Genomic DNA, 20,422 nt, shown 5'->3' on the forward strand with positions numbered 1-20,422 from the left:
ATTCTAGCCAATGAGAGGGCACATAAGCGTGTGAACAACAGGCACAACTCTGATAAAGGCAGCGGTCCAAACACTTAAAAGACACACCCTCGTCCACTTACCCTTGCCTTATGCCCTTGGGGTAATCCCCGTCGCCATCTTGGAGGGAGGTCCAAATAATTAGCCAAGCAAGGGGAGTTTGCAACGTAAGCCCCTCAGCCCTCGTTTTTAGTCGGCTTTGTGAGTGTACAATTATGTTCACTACGGGGCCTGAAACTCCCCATAATTCAATTCGTGACGATTGTACATCCGCTAAGAAAACTCTGCGAAAACGTAAAAACAACATCAATGGAGAAGTCAACATACAAGTATAAGTAAAAACTAATGCAAATAAGTCAAAAAAAATGTTGCTACTACGTAAAAAATGTTATACTTTTTTGTTTGGTTATCTTTTGGAAATTGTATAAATAAGGCATTTCCCTTCTTCAGAAGTTCCAGCAAGGCAGGGTAACGTTAGTTAGCTAATTCATTTGCTAGCTATCATACAGTAGGCGTATGTTAATAATTAGATATTTAATGTAAGTAGACATGCCACCATAATTGACAATAGCACAGACAAAGGTTACCCCACGTCCACTTAGTTCAGTGCATTCCTTACAACCTAACCATCACAAAACGTCTATTTGATCAAACAAGCTTCACGTAGCAAATGAGCAATACCATTTTTTGTTGACCAAATTGATTGGCTAATGGCCAACAAGCATAAAAGTATTAGTTAGTCCAAATAGTTGCAAACGGTTGCATTTTGCAAAGGAAAGAAGAGTTTCTATTGGACAAATTCAGGTAGGCCCCTCCTTGTTTCGTTCGCTTTCGTTTTGCAACAAATCGGCTTAACGACTATGCCCCCAGCTATCATGTGTGTAGACAAATAAATTATCGAAGTCATTTCCTTAGAAGGTGTGACATCAGAGGTCAGCATGTGGGAGAAGTCGGAGCTCAGGGCTGATAGTTTCCCACTAGTAATTACCAGTTGAAGCGAAGCCCAAGTGGATTTCCCCCAGTCGTATGTGGTAACTACCACATACCCACTAATGAACGATGCTGTACATATCTCCCCAAGAACAGATTAAGCATCTGAAGCAATTACGCAAGATTTTAGTCCTGGCTTTCTGAGATGAATTCTCAAGTAAAAACAGCGGTCCTGTTGGTCACCCCTTCCCAAAGTCGGTCCCTCTCCTTGTTTCGGGCAGTGTTCAGCGGTCGACATCACCGGTTTTCTCACCGCCACCGATCCACTTTTCATTTTCTATTTGTTTTGTCTTCATTGTACACACCTGGTTTCCATTCCCATAATTATATGTTCCTTATTTAACCCTCTGGTTCCCCCATGGTTTTGTGCGTGTTTCTTCGTTGTAAGTTGGTCTGTATTGGTGAGCGTGATTATTTTCCTTCTTGGAATATTTGTTTGTCTTGAGTAATGTTAGGTGAATTACTCATCTCTGTGCCCTGCGCCTGACTCCGCCTGACTCCGTCTGACCTGCTACACCTAGACACCTTACACCTTAGTCCTTAGGCTACAAAAAAAGTGGTAGAGATGACTTTTATTCAATTGTCTCCCCTCTATTCCAAGGCTCACACTACATGATTATGAGGTTTGTTTGTATATGACCGAGTGTTTGTATATGCGGCTTTGTCTTTTGAAGATAATGCTTGATTATTCTCACCCTCTGTACTGTTGTCCTGAATGGGACCAGCTCAACACCACAGTGTAGAGAACAAGAGAAAAGCTACAGAATACAATTTAAAGGTGCAATCTGCAATACTTGCTGCCTATTCAACAAACTCACCTTAATCAGCCTGACTAACCGGTGTCTGTATGTAGCCTCTCTACTGTATATAGCCTGTCTTTTTACTGTTGTTTTATTTCTTTACCTACCTATTGTTCACCTAATACCTTTTTTGCACTATTGGTTAGAGCCTGTAAGTAAGCATTTCACCTGTTGTATTGGGCGCACGTGACAAATAAACTTTGATTTGAATTGAAATGATATATCCATTGACTGATGAAGAATAATGACGAATCAAGGATTGTGGCTTTACGCGGCATCGGCAGCGAAGTTCAATCATCTATTGTTGTGTACAGGCCATACAACATATTCAACGGCATGTCTGTCCGTCACAAAGTTCAAAGAGGAACCATTGCGGTAACATCATCTAATTGTGGAGCCACCTGACCAGGTGTGATGGCTGCAGGTGGCCAGGTGTGATGGCTGCAGCCTGCAGGCCCGGGCGGGGTCTCTGTCATCAAGGCTTAATCCTGCAGCCGTTAGCTTCAGCAAACGCTCCGTGATGTTCACACACTTAGTCAACAACACACTGATACACACAGTGTTGAGTTTCAAGCTGCATGAGCACCTACTTAGTGAGCAAGCATATGATCTGAGGTGCAGGTTTCTTATTAGTCAGGGCACACTGTAGCAAAACACTTTGCAATGGAACACTTAAACAAGGGTTTCTTATTGGACAAGTTCAGGTAGTCCCTTCCTGTTTCGATAGGTTTTGGATAATTGGGGTGCCTAATGAATATGACCCGGATTGTTAGTTTGGCTTAAGTTCACAATTGTGTCTCCTGATCCCTGTACCACAGAGGTACAGTACATGTACTCTTAAGGAAACTCACAGTCATGTCCTGTCTACACCCCATTGCTATTCATTTCAGTTGAAACAGACCAACCTATTTGCAAAATGAGATGAAGGACAGGACACAGTAGCGTGTGCAAACACGCACACGCACGCACACACACACACACACACACACACACACACACACACACGCACAGAGAGAAAGAGAAACTCTTAGTCTCCTCTCTGTGTATTTTATTGAGGCAATTTCCTCTGGGCTCCAATCCCCTGAGTGATGGAAACTTCCTGTTTCTATGTCTGGCGTTATCAAACTGGATCTATATTAAACACCATACCACCCCCTACCAGTCTACCTACCTGCCGTCTCTGCATCTGTCCCTCTATCTATATCCTCCTCTCATATTCTCCTTTTCCTGCATCTGTCCCTCTTTCTATATCCTCCTCTCATATTCTCCTTTTCCTGCATCTGTCCCTCTTTCTATATCCTCCTCTCATATTCTCCTTTTCTACATCTGTCCCTCTTTCTATATCCTCCTCTCATATTCTCCTTTTCTACATCTGTCCCTCTTTCTATATCCTCCTCTCATATTCTCCTGTTCTGCATCTGTCCCTCTTTCTATATCCTCCTCTCATATTCTCCTGTTCTGCATCTGTCCCTCTTTCTATATCCTCCTCTCATATTCTCCTTTTCCTGCATCTGTCCCTCTTTCTATATCTTCCTCTCATATTCTCCTTTTCTGCGTCTGTCCCTCTTTCTATATCCTCCTCTCATATTCTCCTGTTCTGCATCTGTCCCTCTTTCTATATCCTCCTCTCATATTCTCCTGTTCTGCATCTGTCCCTCTTTCTATATCCTCCTCTCATATTCTCATTTTCTACATCTGTCCCTCTTTCTATATCCTCCTCTCATATTCTCCTGTTCTGCATCTGTCCCTCTTTCTATATCCTCCTCTCATATTCTCCTTTTTTACATCTGTCCCTCGTTCTATATCCTCCTCTCATATTCTCCTGTTCTGCATTTGGACCTGTTCAATGTGATGTTTTCTCCATCGTATTCTTTTAAAACCTCTCACCTTGGATTGTGAACAAGGCTGCCAGAGACTCTCCTGCGGCTTTTACATACGTTCATTTGACAGCCCTCTCCTGGCAGTACTTGACACGGCAGCCCTCGTTCTCACTAAAAGACTAGAATGATAGGCTTGTTTGACACGAGTTCTCCTCACTCCCTTTCCGATGAGTTATCTTTTTTTCATTTTGTTTCTATTTGATTGCTTTGTGAATCTTGGTATCTTTCTCTCTCTCTAGTTCTCTCTCTCTCTGTCTTCCTGTGTTTTTCCTCTCTCCGTCCCTCTCTCTTCTGGCTCCTGGTTCCTCTCCTCTGGTGATGCTATACCCGGCCCTGGCTCCTCTAGATCCTCCCTGATATGTCGGAGCTGTGAAGGCAGGATATTAAACCTTTTTCCCCTCACCGCCGTTCCCTTTATCAGGCCACGGCTTGGTTCTCAGACCCACCGCTTACCTAATGAACTCATTTTAGCACACTGAGAATGCCATCTTATCTCCACACGCGTCCCCCTCTCCTCTCCTCTTCTGCTGCTGCCTCCTCAATCCTCCATCCACAGGTCAAATTATTGTTTCCAGAATGCCAAGAACTTCCCCCTATCTGCTTTTTCATTAAAGGCGTGAGGGAGAGGGAGGGAGAGCGAGAGAGAGAGAGATATGGGGAGGGAGGGAGGGAGATAGGAGGATACAGAGAGGGAGGGAGGGAGATAGGAGGATACAGAGAGAGTGCAGGAGTGAGAGGAGCCGTACATGGCATTGGGCTTTATGACTTGAGGCAGTCTTTGGCTCTAAAACAGTAGCTTGATTAAAGCCAATCATTTCTCATTACTTGGGAGAGATTTGCATTTATATCTGCAATTAACTACTTTGTCGTTTGTTAATTATAGCCGGACCTGTTACCAGGTTATTACTCCTACACATATAACCTGGGGGTTGTAAGCACATCAATTAAATGATAACAGAAAAGCAAACAGAACGCCTCATGATCAAAATGTTCAGTTCCAAAATATTCTGAAAGTGTAATGCCAAATCATACATTCTTACAGTACGTGTATTTTTGTTATTGTAAGCTTCATGTAACATTGGCAATCTGCAATAAACTCTGATCAAAACTCTTTCTTTTGATTGGGAGGACATCACAAGGGAGCTTGTTCAAATACTGGCACTGTGGTAAAGTCACTGTTTCTGCCAATACAGTGCTGCTCATTTGCCAGAGGTCTCAGCTCTGTAGTTTCTCAAGAAAAGAAAGGAAGAGGGAGAGAGAGAGAGTGTAAGTTGATAATCTACATGTACAATATCTGTCGAGAATGCTTTAGGCTATTTTACCTTTACTGACATGGTCACTCTCTTTAGTACCCACAAGGACAGCCGTGAAGAAGGCACGGCCACGCCTCTTCTCCCTCAGGAGGCTGAAACGATTTGGCATGGGCCCCTCAGATCCTCAGGAACTTCGGCAGCTGCTCCATTGAGAGCATCCTGACTGGTTGTATCAATGGAAGGCCCTACAGAGGGTGGTGGGGATGGCCCAGTGCATCACTGGGGGCCAGCTCCTAACAAGGGACTGAGAAAGGCCACCTGTGACATGGACCGTTCTCCATGCTCCCGCCTGGTAGGCGGTACCGGTGCATCAAGGCTCAGACCAACAGACTCTTAAGCAGCTTCTATCCCCTGGCCACATGACTGTTAAATGGATAACAACTGCTCTCCCTCTCCCACAGACTATCCACACTGACTCTATGCCCATCCACAGGTCTCTGCCCACTCAGACACAACCTACGTTGCTGCTAAAACTATAATTGATCAGATGTATTAATCCATTTAACTGCTACCCATTGAGTACATTTTTGTCATTTACCAGACACTCTTATCCAGAGCGACTAGGGTTAAGTGCCTTGCTCAAGGGCACATGAACAGATTTTATACCTAGTCGGCTCAGGGATTCGAGCCAGCAACCTTTCAATACTGGCCTAATGCACTTAACCACTAAGCTACCTGCTGCTAGGCTACCTGCTGCTAGGCTACTTGCTGCTGGACTGCCTGCTGCTAGGCTACCTGCTGCTAGGCTACCTGCTGCTAGGCTACCTGCTGATTATTTATTGCCATTAGTATTTACAGTGCCTTCAGAAAGTATTCATACTCCTTGACTTATTCCACATTGTGTTATGTTATAGCCTGAATTAAAAACTATAATTTTTTTTTATTCTTGAAGCTCTGTCAAATTTGTTGTTGATCATTGCTAGACAGCAATTATCAAGTCTTGCCATAGATTTTTAAGTAGCTTTAAGTCAAAAATGTAACTCAGCCAGTCAGGAACATTCCCTGTCTTTTTGTTAAGCAACTCCAGTGTAGATTTGGCCTTGAATTTGAGGTTATTGTCCTGCTGAAAGGGGAATTCATATCACAGTGTCTGTTGGAAAGCAGACTGAACCACAATTTCCTCTAGGAATTTGCCTGTGCTTACTGTAGCTCCATTCCGTTTATTTTTTATCCTGAAAAACTCCCCAGTCCTTAACGATTACAAGCATACCCATAACATTATGCAGCCACCACTACGCTTGAAAATATGGAGAGTGGTACTCAGTGATGTGCAGGGTTGGATAGGTTACTTTCTAAATATAATCCGTTACAGTTACCAGTTACTTGTCCAAAATTGTAATTAGTAACATAACTTTTAGATTACCCAAACTCAGTAATGTAGATTACATTCAGTTCCTTTTAGATTACTTTCAATTTAAGAGGCACTAGAAGAAGACAAAAATGTATGTTACCAATTGAATGACATCTTTTGCAGGATAAATCAGTGTTAAAGTTTTCATAGCTGATCATATATGGGATGTTAAATTTTACTTTATGGGTTGGTTATGTAGGCTTCTTCTAACCCATCACTTTCTACTACATATAATAATAATACGATTAAATTGTATCTTTACATTAAAAACCAAAGTCTATCAGTATTACAGTCATTCCAATAAATGTTATACCCCTTGATCTTCAAGAATAGGACTTGGAAATATGGAAGTATAAATTAGCCAAATTGTTTTACCTTAACATGACCCCAAAACTAAGGACTTATTAGCCAGCCCTACTCTGTTGTTTAGGATTTTGTTGTCATGGAGGACTGATTGGGCTCATTGATCCCAGTTGAAAAATAAATGCTGCGCTCATAGAATGGCATGCTTTGAGCACTACTGAAAAGTGCTACCGTATTTACATGTGGAAAAGGTGTGTCATATGCTGCATTTGCTATAGGCCTATTGTTTACCTTTTTGTCGGTGACATTTTGATATCTTGATAAAATGCAGCTAAATGCAGAGATTCTTCAAAGTAGCCACCCTTTGCCACAATGACAACTTTGCACACTCTTGCCATTCTCTCAACCAGCTTCAACTGGAATGCTTTTCCAATAGTCTTGAAGGAGTTCCCACATATGTTGAGCACTTGTTGGCTGCTTTTCCTTCACTCTGCGGTCCAACTCATCCCAAACCATCTCAATTGGGTTGAGGTCTGGTGATTGTGGAGGCCAGGTCATCTGATGCAGCACTCAAATCAAATCAAAGTTTATTTGTCACGTGCGCCGAATACATCAGGTGTAGACCTTACAGTGAAATGCTTACTTACGGGCTCTAACCAATAGTGCAAAAAAGGTATTACGTGAACAATAGGTAAGTAAAGAAATAAAAACAACAGTAAAATGACAGTGAATAACAGTAGCGAGGCTATAAAAGTAGCGAGGCTACATACAGACACCGGTTAGTCAGGCTGATTGAGGTAGTATGTACATGTAGAAATGGTTAAAGTGACTATGCATATATGATGAACAGAGAGTAGCAGTAGCGTAAAGAGGAGTTGGCGGGTGGCGGGACACAATGCATCACTTTCCTTCTTGGTCAAATAGCCCTTACACAGCCTGGAGGTGTGTTGGGTCATTGTCCTGTTGAAAAACAAATGATAGTCCTACTAAGCATATCGCTGCAAAATGCTGTGTTAGCCATTCTAGTTAAGTGTGCCTTGAATTCTAAATAAATGATGACAGTGTCACCAGCAAAGCACCCCCACACCATCACCTCCTCCTCCATGCTTCACAATGGGAACCACACATGCGGAGATCATCCGTTCACCTACTCTGCGTCTCACAAAGACACGGCGATTGGAACCAAAAATCTAAAATTTGGACTCATCAGACCAAAGCACAGATTTCCACCGGTCTAATGTCAATTGCTTGTGTTTCTTGGCCCAAGCAAGTGTCTTCTTATAGGTTCAGAGATGTTGTGAAATAGCACAGTTACAAATAGAGATCAAACTGGATGGACATCAGAAATAGAGGAAGGACTAAAAACAAACAAAATATAATTATTGTAAAATAGATTGTGTCTGTAAAATGTGTATAAGATGTATAAACTGAAGGTAGAAGCTTAAGTGTTTCTTAGTTTACTCCAATTGGGGGAAGGGTGGTAGGGTTTGCAGGGAATAATAAAGATATATTCTTAAAAAGTATGTATATCTATATAGGTATGTGTGTGTATATGTATGCATACGTGTATGTATATGGATATATATACTTACCAAAAAAAGATATGGGGAATTGGAAATGATGCAATTACATTGATGGAAGCAACATTCTTTCCGCAATGTTAAGCTGATCCACCCCTTAAAAATAAAAAAGTGTATTTTTATTGGTGTCCTTTAGAAGTGGTTTCTTTGCAGCAATTCGACCATGAAGGCCTGATTCACGTAGTCTCCTCTGAACAGTTGATGTTGAGATTTGTATGTTACTTGAACTCTGTGAAGCATTTATTAGTTGGGCTGCAATTTCTAAGGCTGGTAACTCTAATGAACTTATCCTCCTCAGCAGAGGTAACTCTGGGTCTTCCATTCCTGTGGCGGTCCTCGTGAGAGCAAGTTTAATCATAGCGCTTGATGGTTTTTGCGACTGCACTTAAAGAAACTTTAAAAGTTCTTGACATTTTGCAAATTGACTGACTTTCATGTCTTAAAGTAAAGATGGACCTATCTCTTTGCTTATTTGATCTGTTCTTGCCATAATATGGACTTGGTTTTTTACCAAATAGGGTCATCTTCTGTATACCACCCCTGCCTTGTCACAACACAAGTGATTGGCTCAAACGCATTAAGAAGGAAAGAAATTCCACAAATGAATTTTTAAGAAGGCACAGCTGTTAATTTAAATGCATTCCAGGTGACTACCTCACGAAGCTGGTTGAGAGAATGCCGAGAGTGTGCAAAGCTGTCATCAAGGCAAAGGGTGGCTACTTTGAAGAATCTCAAGTATATATTATATGTTGATTTGTTTAACGCTTTTTTGGTTACTACATGATTCCATATGTGTTATTTTAATAGTTTTTATGTATTAACTATTATTCTACAATGTAGAAAACAGTAAAAATAAAGAAAAACCCTGGAATGAGTATGTGTGTCCAAACCTTTGGCCGGTACTGTATATATATCATTTATAAGTCCAAAAATGGATGGAGCAACTACAGATTGCCCCTTTAAGTCTATCAAAAGTGTATGAGTTTGAGTATGTCTCCATTAGGCCTATGTTTTTTTATCAGCATGAACTAGATTGAGCAATAAAAGTTCCACTTTTATTCCATAGGCTGGGATCCGCACTATATAACTGATGCAAGAGCAAATTTTTCACTGGCTGTCCAACGGTTTAAAAAAGAATGATTGATGGGTATCTTAAACTTCTTGAATTCAACCCTTATTGGGTTCAAATACACATTTAGATTTGGGGAACAGCCATCCACAACAACCACAATCCGTAAATAGATAAATGAGAGCGAGCAGATGTAGATATCAATAATAAGTGATACCCGTAACGGATTACAGTTACCGTTTTTTGCCCCGAACACTGCTGTCATCCTTACGTCCAAGTGTTTATTCAAGTTGGAAAATCTTTGGATGCCGACAACAGTTGTACCACTGGAAGACGTAGCTTGGACTGTAGCCTACAAAAGCCAATTCCTGCTCTTTTCCTACAATCCATAAATCACATCTGGTGTGTCATCACAGTGGTCTCTGACTTGGGGTCAGACTCACTCAGGTGGAACACACTTAAACTTGCGCCTTTGTTCAATGCTGATTTGAATGTAATTGAGAAAACAGAGAAGTGTCAAAGATTTTTTTTTGCAAACATCCTTTCTGAATTTAAAAGTAATCCTCTAAGTAATCATCTAGTTTTTCAAAAGTATCTGTAATCTGATTACAATATTTTTGCCTGAATATAATGGATTACAGTTACTGTTTTTTGTAATCCCTTACATGTAACGGTTGACATGTAATCCGTTACTCCCCAACACTGCAATGTGTTGTATTGGATTTGCCCCAAACATAACACTTTGTATTCAGGCCAAAAATGTAATTGCTTTGCCACATTTTTTGCAGTATTACTTTAGTGCCTTGTTGCAAACAGGATGCATGTTTTGTAATATTTTTATTCTGTACAGGGTTCATTCTTTTCACTCTGTCAATTAGGTTAATATTGTTGAGTAACTACAATGTTGTTGATCCATCCTCAGTTTTCTCCTATCGCAGCCATTAAACTGTAACTGTACACCCATTCACACCATTCGTCTCATTGGGAAATCACTGAGCGGTTTCCTTCCTCTCCGGCAACTGAGTTAAGAAGGACGCCTGTATCGTTATAGTGACTGGGTATATTGATACACCATCCAAAGTGTAATTAATAACTTCACCATGCTCAAAGGGATATTCATTGTCTGCTTCTTCTTTTTTTACCCATCTACCAATAGGTTCCCTTCTTTGAAACGTATTGGAAAACCTCTCTCGTCTTTATGGTTGAATCTGTGTTTGAAAGTAACTGCTTGACTGAGGGACCTTACATATAATTGAATATGTGGAGTACCGAGATAAGGTAGTCATTAAAAAAGCATGTTAAAAACTATTATTCCACACAGTGAGTCCTTGCAACATATTATATGACTTGTTAAGCACATTTTTACTCCTGAACTTATTTAGGCTTGCCATAATAATGGAGCTGAATACTTATTGACTCAAGACATTAATTCCAGCATTTCATTTTTTATTAATTTGTAAACATTTTGACTTTGACATTATGCGTCTATACATGTAGACATTATGGGTTATTGTGTTTAGGCCAGTGACATAAAATCTCAATTGAATCCATTTTGATTTTTCAATTTTAACATAACAAAATGTGGAAAAGGTCAAGGGGTGTGAATACTTTCTGGAAGTTCTGTATCTATTTATCCTGCTACTGGTCACAATTACTTCTGTTTACATGTATATATTCCCATTAGTGTATTACCATAAGTATTTATATATTCCTGCTTCCAGTCACTTTTCAGCACTGTTTACGTGTACAGTTGAAGTCGGAAGTTTACATACACTTAGGTTGGAGTCATTAAAACTCGTTTTTAAACCACTCCACAAATGTCTTGTTAACAAACTATAGTTTTGCCAAGTCGGTTAGGACATCTACTTTGTGCATGACACAAGTAATTTTTCCAACAATTGTTTACAATCAGATTATTTCACTTATAATTCACAGTATCACAATTCCAGTGGGTCAGAAGTTTACATACACTAACTTGACTGTGTCTTTAAACAGCTTGGAAAATTCCAGAAAATGATAACATAACTTTAGAAGCTTCTGGTAGGCTAATTGACATCATTTGAATCAATTGGAGGTGTACCTATGGATGTATTTCAAGGCCTACCTTCAAACTCAGTGCCTCTTTGCTTGACATCATGGGAAAATCAAAAGAAATCAGCTAAGACTTCAGAAAAAGAATTGCAGACCTCCACAAGTTTGGTTCATCCCTGGGAGCAATATCCAAATGCCTGAAGGTGCAATTTCCAAATGCCTGAAGATACCACGTTCATCTGTACAAACAATAGTATGCAAGTGTAAACACCATGGGACCACGCAGCCGTCATACCGCTCAGGAAGGAGACGCATACTGTCTCCTAGAGATGAACGTACTTTGGTGCAAAAAGTGCAAATCAATCCCAGAACAACAGCAAAGGACCTTGTGAAGAGGCTGGAGGAAATGGATACACATGTATCTATATCCACAGTAAAACAAGTCCTATATCGACATAACCTGAAAGGCCGCTCAGCAAGGAAAAGGACACTGCTCAAAAACCGCCATAAAAAAGCCAGACTACGGTTTGCAACTGCACATGGGGACAAAGATCGTAGTTTTTGGAGAAATGTCCTCTGGTCTGATGAAACAAAAATATAATTGTTTGGCCATAATGACCATCCTTATATTTGGAGGAAAAAGGGGGAGGCTTGCAAGCCGAAGAACACCAGCCCAAACGTGAAGCACGGGGGTGGCAGCATCATGTTGTGGGGGGTGCTTTGCTGCAGGAGAGACTGGTGCACTTCACAAAATAGATGGCATCATGAGGGAGGAAAATTATGTGGATATATTGAAGCAACATCTCAAGACATCAGTCAGGAAGATAAAGCTTGGTTGCAAATGGGTCTTCCAAATGGACAATGACCCCAAGCATACTTCCAAAGTTGTGGCAAAATGGTTTAAGGACAACAAAGTCAAGGTATTGGAGTGGCCGTCACAAAGCCCTGACCTCAAAGCGAAACGTTTGACCCAAGTTAAACAATTTAAAGGCAATGCTACCAAATAGTAATTGAGTGTATGTAAACTCCTGACCCACTGGGAATGTGATGAAATAAATAAAAGCTGAAATAAATCATTCTCTCTACTATTATTCTGACATTTCACATTCTTATTCTTATTATTTCACATTCTTATTCTTATTAAAGTGGTGATCCTAACTGACCTAAGACAGGGAATTTTTACTAGGATTCAATGTCAGGAATTGTGTAAAAACTGAGTTGAAATGTAATTGGCTAAGGTGTATGTAAACCTCCGACTTCAACTGTATATCGGAGGCTTCAACTGTATATCCTACAACCTGTCACCTTTTATGTAGAAACCCACCTCAACCACTCCAGTACCCCTGCAAATCCAATAAGGTACCAGCACTGACATGTATACACTTGCATTCTCATGTTTAACTCACATCACTGTTCTCGTGCAGGTTTTTAATTAAACATTGTTTTTTATGTTCTGTTATCTATATCATCTCTGCATTGTTGGGAAAGACCTCAAGGAAAGAATTTCACTGTTCTGTTTTATACCTGTTGTATCCTGTGTACGTGGTGAATAAACTTTCAAACTTGAATCTAGTAGGAACAGATAGACAAACAGATGGATATCCAGTCATACAGGTCCTCCAGTGGTAATGATCCATGTTGCCCCAACTCCCTCCTTTCAACTCCTGAAACCGAAGAAGAACCAGCTTTAAATATCACTTAAAAGCCCCCCACTTTGTGGATACAATGCATGGTTTGGATACAACACAGACACATTCCCCTTTGATTTTATTTCAGCTTTATTTAACCAGGTAGGCTAGTTGAGAACAAGTTCTCATTTGCAACTGCGACCTGGCCAAGATAAAGCATAGCAAGTCGACATACAACACAGAGTTACACATGGAATAAACAAAACATACAGTCAATAATACAGTAGAACAAAAGAAAACAAAAAGTCTATATTCAGTGAGTGCAAATGATAAATCTGAATGAATTTGCAAAACAATACTGAACGCTTAGCTTATTCATCATCAAATCTGAAGCTGTTTGTCACGATCGTCGTCAGGGTGGAAATGACCGGACCAAGATGCAGCATGGTGAGCGTACATTTCTTTTTATTTATGTAAATGTCGCCAACAAAACAAAGAATAAGGAAACAACCGTGAAGCTTATTACGGCTATACAGGCCACTAACAAAGACACCTACCCACAACTAAGGTGGCAAAACAGGCAGCCTAAGTATGATTCCCAATCAGAGACAACGATAGACAGCTGTCCCTGATTGAGAACCATACCCGGCCAAAACATAGAAACAGAAAACATAGAAATAAAGAAACTAGAATGCCCACCCTAGTCATACCCTAGCCTAACCAAAATAGAGAATAAAAGCCTTTCTATGGCCTGGGCGTGACAGTTAACCAACCAACCAACCAACCCCTAACCCCCCCCCCCCCCCCCCCCCCCCCCCCCCGGACGGTCGCTGGAGGCTCCGGACTGGGGGACCGTCGCTGGAGGCTCCGGACTGGGGGACCGTCGCTGGAGGCTCCGGACTGGGGGACCGTCGCTGGAGGCTCCGGACTGGGGGACCGTCGCTGGAGGCTCCGGACTGGGGGACCGTCGCTGGAGGCTCCGGACTGGGGGACCGTCGCTGGAGGCTCCGGACTGGGGCACCGTCGCTGGAGGCTCCGGACTGGGGCACCGTCGCTGGAGGCTCCGGACTGGGGCACCGTCGCTGGAGGCTCCGGACTGGGGCACCGTCGCTGGAGGCTCCGGACTGGGGGACCGTCGCTGGAGGCTCCGGACTGGGGCACCGTCGCTGGAGGCTCCGGACTGGGGCACCGTCGCTGGAGGCTCCGGACTGGGGCACCGTCGCTGGAGGCTCCGGACTGGGGCACCGTCGCTGGAGGCTCCGGACTGGGGGACCGCCGCTGGAGGCTCCGGACTGGGGGACCGTCGCTGGAGGCTCCGGACTGGGGGACCGTCGCTGGAGGCTCCGGACTGGTGGACCGTCGCTGGAGGCTCCGGACTGGTGGACCGTCGCTGGAGGCTCCGGACTGGGGGACCGTCGCTGGAGGCTTCGGACTGGAGACCGTCGCTGCAGGCTCCGGACCGCGGATCGATACCGGAGGCTTCATGCCATGGATCCTCACCGCAGGCTCCGGGGCATGGATCATCACCGGAGGCTTCGTGCCATGGATCATCACCGGAGGCTTCGTGCCATGGATCATCACCGGAGGCTTCGTGCCATGGATCATCACTGGAGGCTTCGTGCCATGGATCATCCCTGGAGGCTTCGTGCCATGGATCATCCCTGGAGGCTTCGTGCCATGGATCATCACTGGAGGCTTCGTGCCATGGATCATCACTGGAGAGAGGAGACGTATAGGCAGCCTGGTGCGTGGAGTTACCACTCGTGCTCCGCTGTGCCAACTCCTCGTACTGTCGCCGCTCTGCTTTCGCCGCCTCTATCTCCTCCCTTGGACCGTGATACTCTCCAGCCTTTGCCCAGGGTCCCTTGCCTTCCATGATCTCCTCCCATGTCCATTTCTCCAGAAAACGCTGCTCCTCCCGGCCACGGCGCTTGGTCCGTTTGTGGTGGGTAGGTCTGTCACGGCTGTCGTCAGGGTGGAAATGACCGGTGAGCGTACATTTCTTTTTATTTACAAATGTCACCAACAAAACAAAGAATAAGGAAACCGACCGTGAAGCTTACTTCAGCTATACAGGCCACTAACAAAGACACCTACCCACAACTAACGTGGCAAAACAGGCAGCCTAAGTATGATTCCCAATCAGAGACAACGATAGACAACTGTCCCTGATTGAGAACCATACCCGGCCAAAACATAGAAACAGAAAACATAGAAATAAAGAAACTAGAATGCCCACCCTAGTCACACCCTGGCCTAATCAAAATAGAGAATAAAAGCATCTTTATGGCCAGGGCATGACACTGGTTTTGTTTATGTTACAGGTCTTTCAGGTGTCAACCTGGACTCAGGGGTAGACATAACATGTTAAATGAAAATCCGGGACACTCAAATTATTATGATATGTTGCGTTTGGTATGGTATGTATTCATTTGGAGATGTCCGTCATCCATTTTGTATGATATGTTACGAATTACAATTCATATGATATGTTCCTTATTACAATTCGTATGATATGTTACGTATTATAATTCGTATGATATGTTACGTATTACAATTCGTATGATATGTTACGAATTGCAATTATTGTGGCTAACGTTAGCTAGGTGGCTAATGCTAACCTTAGCTAGGCTTGGGGTTAGGGGTTAACGTTAGGGTTAGGAGTCAGGTTAGGGTTAAGGGTAGGCGTTAGGGGAAGGGTTGGCTAACATGCTAAGTAGATGCAAAGTAGTTAAAAAGTAGTGAGTATTTGCAACGTTGCTAATTAGCTAAAATGCTAAAGTTGTCAGTGATGAGATGTGAACAAGCAACCCTGACCGATCACCCTCTTATATAACCATACCAAAAGTAACATATCAAACTAATTTGAGTGTCCTGGATTTTCATTTACTATGTTATGTTTGGTCTATGAGACGAGGCTGCAGGTGTAGGGTGAACCGGTGAAGTTGCCTCTAGATGCTGATCTGGGGTCCGTTTTGAATTTCCCCCAGTGATGGTTAACGCTAGTATCAGGGTAGGGGAAGCTGATCCTAGATTTGTATCTATGGGAAACTTCACCCCGGAGTGTGTCTGTCAGAGGTGGATTCATTTCCATAGGCATACCTGCTATGCAGCTGTGGACCAGCTCCCTGTCCACTGTCACTGCCCTGGCTAAGGGTTCAAACCTGGCCAGCCTGTAGCCCAGGTCAGTGCTCAGCATCTGATGTGAAAGGTCAAAGGTAATTGGAAGTCAAAAGAGATACATATCCTCATGATGTATCAAGTAGGCCTACTAAAAACACACTGGTCATGTTTGAGATCAATTACATTGCAGTCGGCTACTGCAAACTGACTGATCTCCAAATCCCCTTTCATGATAAATAACTACTCATTATTATTTTTAGATCAGTCAGTCTGCTCCGCTGGTGATCTGCGATTAAGCAAAATGAATGCTCTCGGAATAGGACCATTGTCTTCCATTATGCAAATAGAGACAAGCTTGCATTCAAACCTAGTGAAATTCTCACCATCTTCATTTGGTCCCAATTGTCTGTATGGACAGAACCCTCCCTCTCAGGGTACAGCAGTAGAAGCACCGCCTTCACGACTTGACTGACATGGAAGTGGTGAGATGCATCCTGGGAGCTCTGGAGCGCCGCTACAATTGATTGGTCCAATCCGGACACACAGCGAACGCGCAGGTGCTCCAGCATGAAACATAGGAACAAGATGGACGCCCGCCGCTCCCCTCCCAGGCCCTTCGCCTCTGTAGAAGAGAAATATTGTCTTAGATTAGCACGGACTTAATAGGCCAATTTCTTGGCATGTCTTGGTCATTTAACTTTTGTGGATTTTGCGGATGGCAATTGGTTACATGAAAAACTGCAGGACCGTATGTAATATGCACTGTATGTATGACTTAGAACCAATAATAATCAGTATGGTCCTATTATACTCTGGTTTGGCCTCTTAGCTTTCCCCGTTCCCTAACACCATGCCTCTCACCCAGCAGTGTGTGTTGCCTGCTCGGCCCAGTGCTTTCTCTGTGCAGCTGAACGCAGGCAGCCTGCAGTGCCTTCCCTGCAGACGACAGGTCCCGGCGCTCGTGGGGCTGCAGCCCCCTCTGGTGGCCCGATGAGAGGGTTTCTAACTCCATGTCCACCACCCCCAGGGCCCACCCAGCTGAGTCCCTCACAGGGAGCACCAGTCTGTACGCCCCAAACACGACATAGTGCCCAGCCTGGGAGGTGTCACAGCACTGGAACAGGTAGTCTCTGGAACAGAGGGTGGATCTACATTAGCCTGGTCCCAGATCTGTTTGGGCTGTCTTGCCAACTCCTATGGTCATTGTCTTGTTTGGTATACGCAGCAGAAACAGATCTAGTATCAGGCTAGAACCTCATGTGGACTCTGGAGGATAAATAGCACAGCAGTTCCATAGACTGTCATAGGCTGGTAGATCAATGTGTCATTAGAGTAGGTTGGACTGCGCGTTGCAGTACTAGCAAAGCCATACATTGCAGACTAAAACAGGTCCAATGATTTACCTGCAGAAGTGATCTGAGCGCCGTAAGGAAGGAGGAGGGGAGAGCCAATGGGAGCGACGAGAACCTCCCTCCATCACCATCATCTTCCTCAGAGAGCAGTCACTGCCCTGCAAATGGTGCTCATTAGCCGACTTAAAGTTGGTTTGATATCTTGTTCGGAAACCTGTGTGTACCTGAATGTGAATGGTTAGTGCGCGTGGCTAAGCTAATGCTGCGTTGAGATTTCTGTTTAAATGGTTTATTTGGTGTATGAGTGCTGTGTACAGAACGTAGCCTACAGTGGATTGATGTCACCGCCTTCTCTTCAGTTACCTGTCCGTCTGAAGGCTCCATCAGATAGGTGGTGATACTGTGAACGGCAGAGACTCTGCTGTGTAGCCAGAGTGAGGCGCTCTCCACAATGTGCAGTATGCTGCAGCGAGTCACCACATGCTGGAGAGCTCTGCTGAATTCACTGCTCACGCCCTGGGCAAAAATAGGATATTATTACTGAGTCAAAGCTAATGACTGGTGTTTTTAGGATACTTACTTTTTTTGTATACTCCTTGAGCGTTATAGAAGTATTGCCCTGGGTTTTACACTGCACAATACAGCCATTCTAGCCAGGTCCCAGATCTGTTTGGGCTATCTTGCTAACTCCTATGGTCATTGTCAGCCAAATGTTGGTAAGTTGGTAAGACAGCACAAACAGATCTGGGAGCAGCCATTCCTCTCACCTGGTAGAAGTCTATCTCATGGCGTGAGAACAGGTGTGTGTCGTTTGAATCTCGGAGTGTGTCGAGACCCAGCACCCCAATAGCTCGTCCCTGCTCTCGGGGGTCCAATATGGGAATGGCGATAAACGAGCCATAACACTGTGAAGAGGCTCGAGACTCGTCGAAAAGGTAGACCCCTCCGTGAGCGGCCACTCTGGGCACGTGCACTGGACTACAGCTCTCTATGGCTGAGAAACTACAGCAGGGAGCAACAGTAAAAGAGACAGTCAGAGATCCTATAATGGGAGAGAGAGAAGATAGCTACAATAATGGGCAACAAGGCTCTGAAAGAATTTCCTGTGCTCCCAAATACCATAAGAAACTGTAGCACTTCAGATCCGCCTATAGTTGAAACTGAAATGGTGTTAGTGAGGGAGGGAGGGAGGGAGGGAGGGAGGGAGTGAGTGAGTGAGTGAGTGAGTGAGTGAGTGAGTGAGTGAGTGAGTGAGTGAGTGAGTGAGTGAGTGAGTGAGTGAGTGAGGGAGGGAGGGAGTGAGTGAGTGAGTGAGAGCATAGAGGGAGGGACAACAGGGTTAGAGGGGATGGTTTCAAGGCCAAAACGACTAGTCCAACAAATAACATAGACGCGAGCTGCCGCTGACATGTTGCTATGGGTAAGACGGTTACACTAAAGGCTAAATTGATCGACTGATTGTGTGATTGATTGGTTGATTGATTGACGTGTCGCTAACAAGGGCAGAGCTATCTCCTGACACTGACCTGACAGGGGCCTGGTGTGGCTGGAGCACCTTGTTGAGGACCAGACGGGCATCCTCAGTAGTACAGGCCACGTAACGCAGCCTAGAGCCCCCTTCCTCCAGCAGGGCTACAGAGACACTCAACAGCTTCCCCTCCGCATTCACCTCTGCATCCTGCCACACACAGACAAGCGTGGCTTCAAATCACATTGATTTCATAAAGCCTATTTTTAGGTCAGCAGTTGCCACAAAATGCTTTACAGTAACAAAGTGCTATACTGTGATCAGCTGGACAAACTACACAAACTGTCTTCGAACAAATCCACATTCACCATAAGAGTCTAAGAAGAAATGAAGCAATATAGAACCAAAAAGGGTTCAACGGCACGCTTATGACCAAAAGGATAAAAAGATGATCTCTATAGAACCGCAAATCACCGAAGCAACTTATTTTAAGCGGTATACATATTATACAATAATTATTCAATAGTACCTATTTCCGACTGTTGACTATTGTTTTATGCTTCTGTATGCTACTGACTAGCCATTTGGTTAAAGTGAAACTACAGTAATGTTGTCATGTCTGAAACGTAAGGTGTTGTTCCAGTATTCTACACGTGTCAGACTCACTCTGAGCACGGCGCTAAACACAGACCCATAAACAGGCTCCATCTGGGCTGCACCTCTTTGGGCTGCTCTCCCAATCTCCTGCAGCCAGGCCTGCCTGGTAGCCCCTCTACCCCTGTCCTTGCCCCCTCGCAGGGCTGCCCGCTCCTGCAGGTAGACCAGGAGCTCCTGGAAGGCCCAGACCCCTGAGCCCTCCTCTGGAGGCAACTCCACCAGGAAAGCCCTCAGTAAGGCCTGGAATTGTCCCAGAGAGAGGACAGAGCAGCTGGAGAGAGGTGGCTCACCATGCTGCCAGGCTTGAACAGGGCGGGGGGGGGGGGGGGCATAAGAGAGATTATGTGGTTAAGGTTGTACGAAATGGACAGATAACGTCTTCACAGCACACACAGGTGGTGGACTTAATCATCACCCATAGCACAGCAGCTACTTTAAGAGAGACTAGCTGTGGGGAAAGCAGATTAACATTACAACCAGATTAGCGGTAGTTCTCATTGTAATGTGGTTTTAATGACGTCATTTCAGACGGTTTTGCTTGCGGGTGGGTCTACTATGTTGGTTAGCCCCCACAGCCAAGTCCCTGTGACCTCTGACCTCTCTGTAAGGCCCCTTCCTCTGCTCCATCCTTGTACAGACTTAGCTCTCGCTCCACCTCCTCTCTGTCCACAGCTCCTCTGCCCTCGCTGTCCCAGGACAGGAAAAGTGACGACACCTCCTTTGACCTCCTGTCTTCTTCTTTCTGCTGGTTACACTAAAGACAACATAGTAGCCTTCGTTATTTTAATTCGACACAGCCCATAAGGCTAAGCACACAGTTGGGCACAGTTTACAGGATAGAAATAGAAAACCGGGGAAA

This window comes from Oncorhynchus clarkii, chromosome 27, assembly GCF_045791955.1.
Source record: "Oncorhynchus clarkii lewisi isolate Uvic-CL-2024 chromosome 27, UVic_Ocla_1.0, whole genome shotgun sequence".
Classification (NCBI taxonomy): domain Eukaryota; kingdom Metazoa; phylum Chordata; class Actinopteri; order Salmoniformes; family Salmonidae; genus Oncorhynchus; species Oncorhynchus clarkii.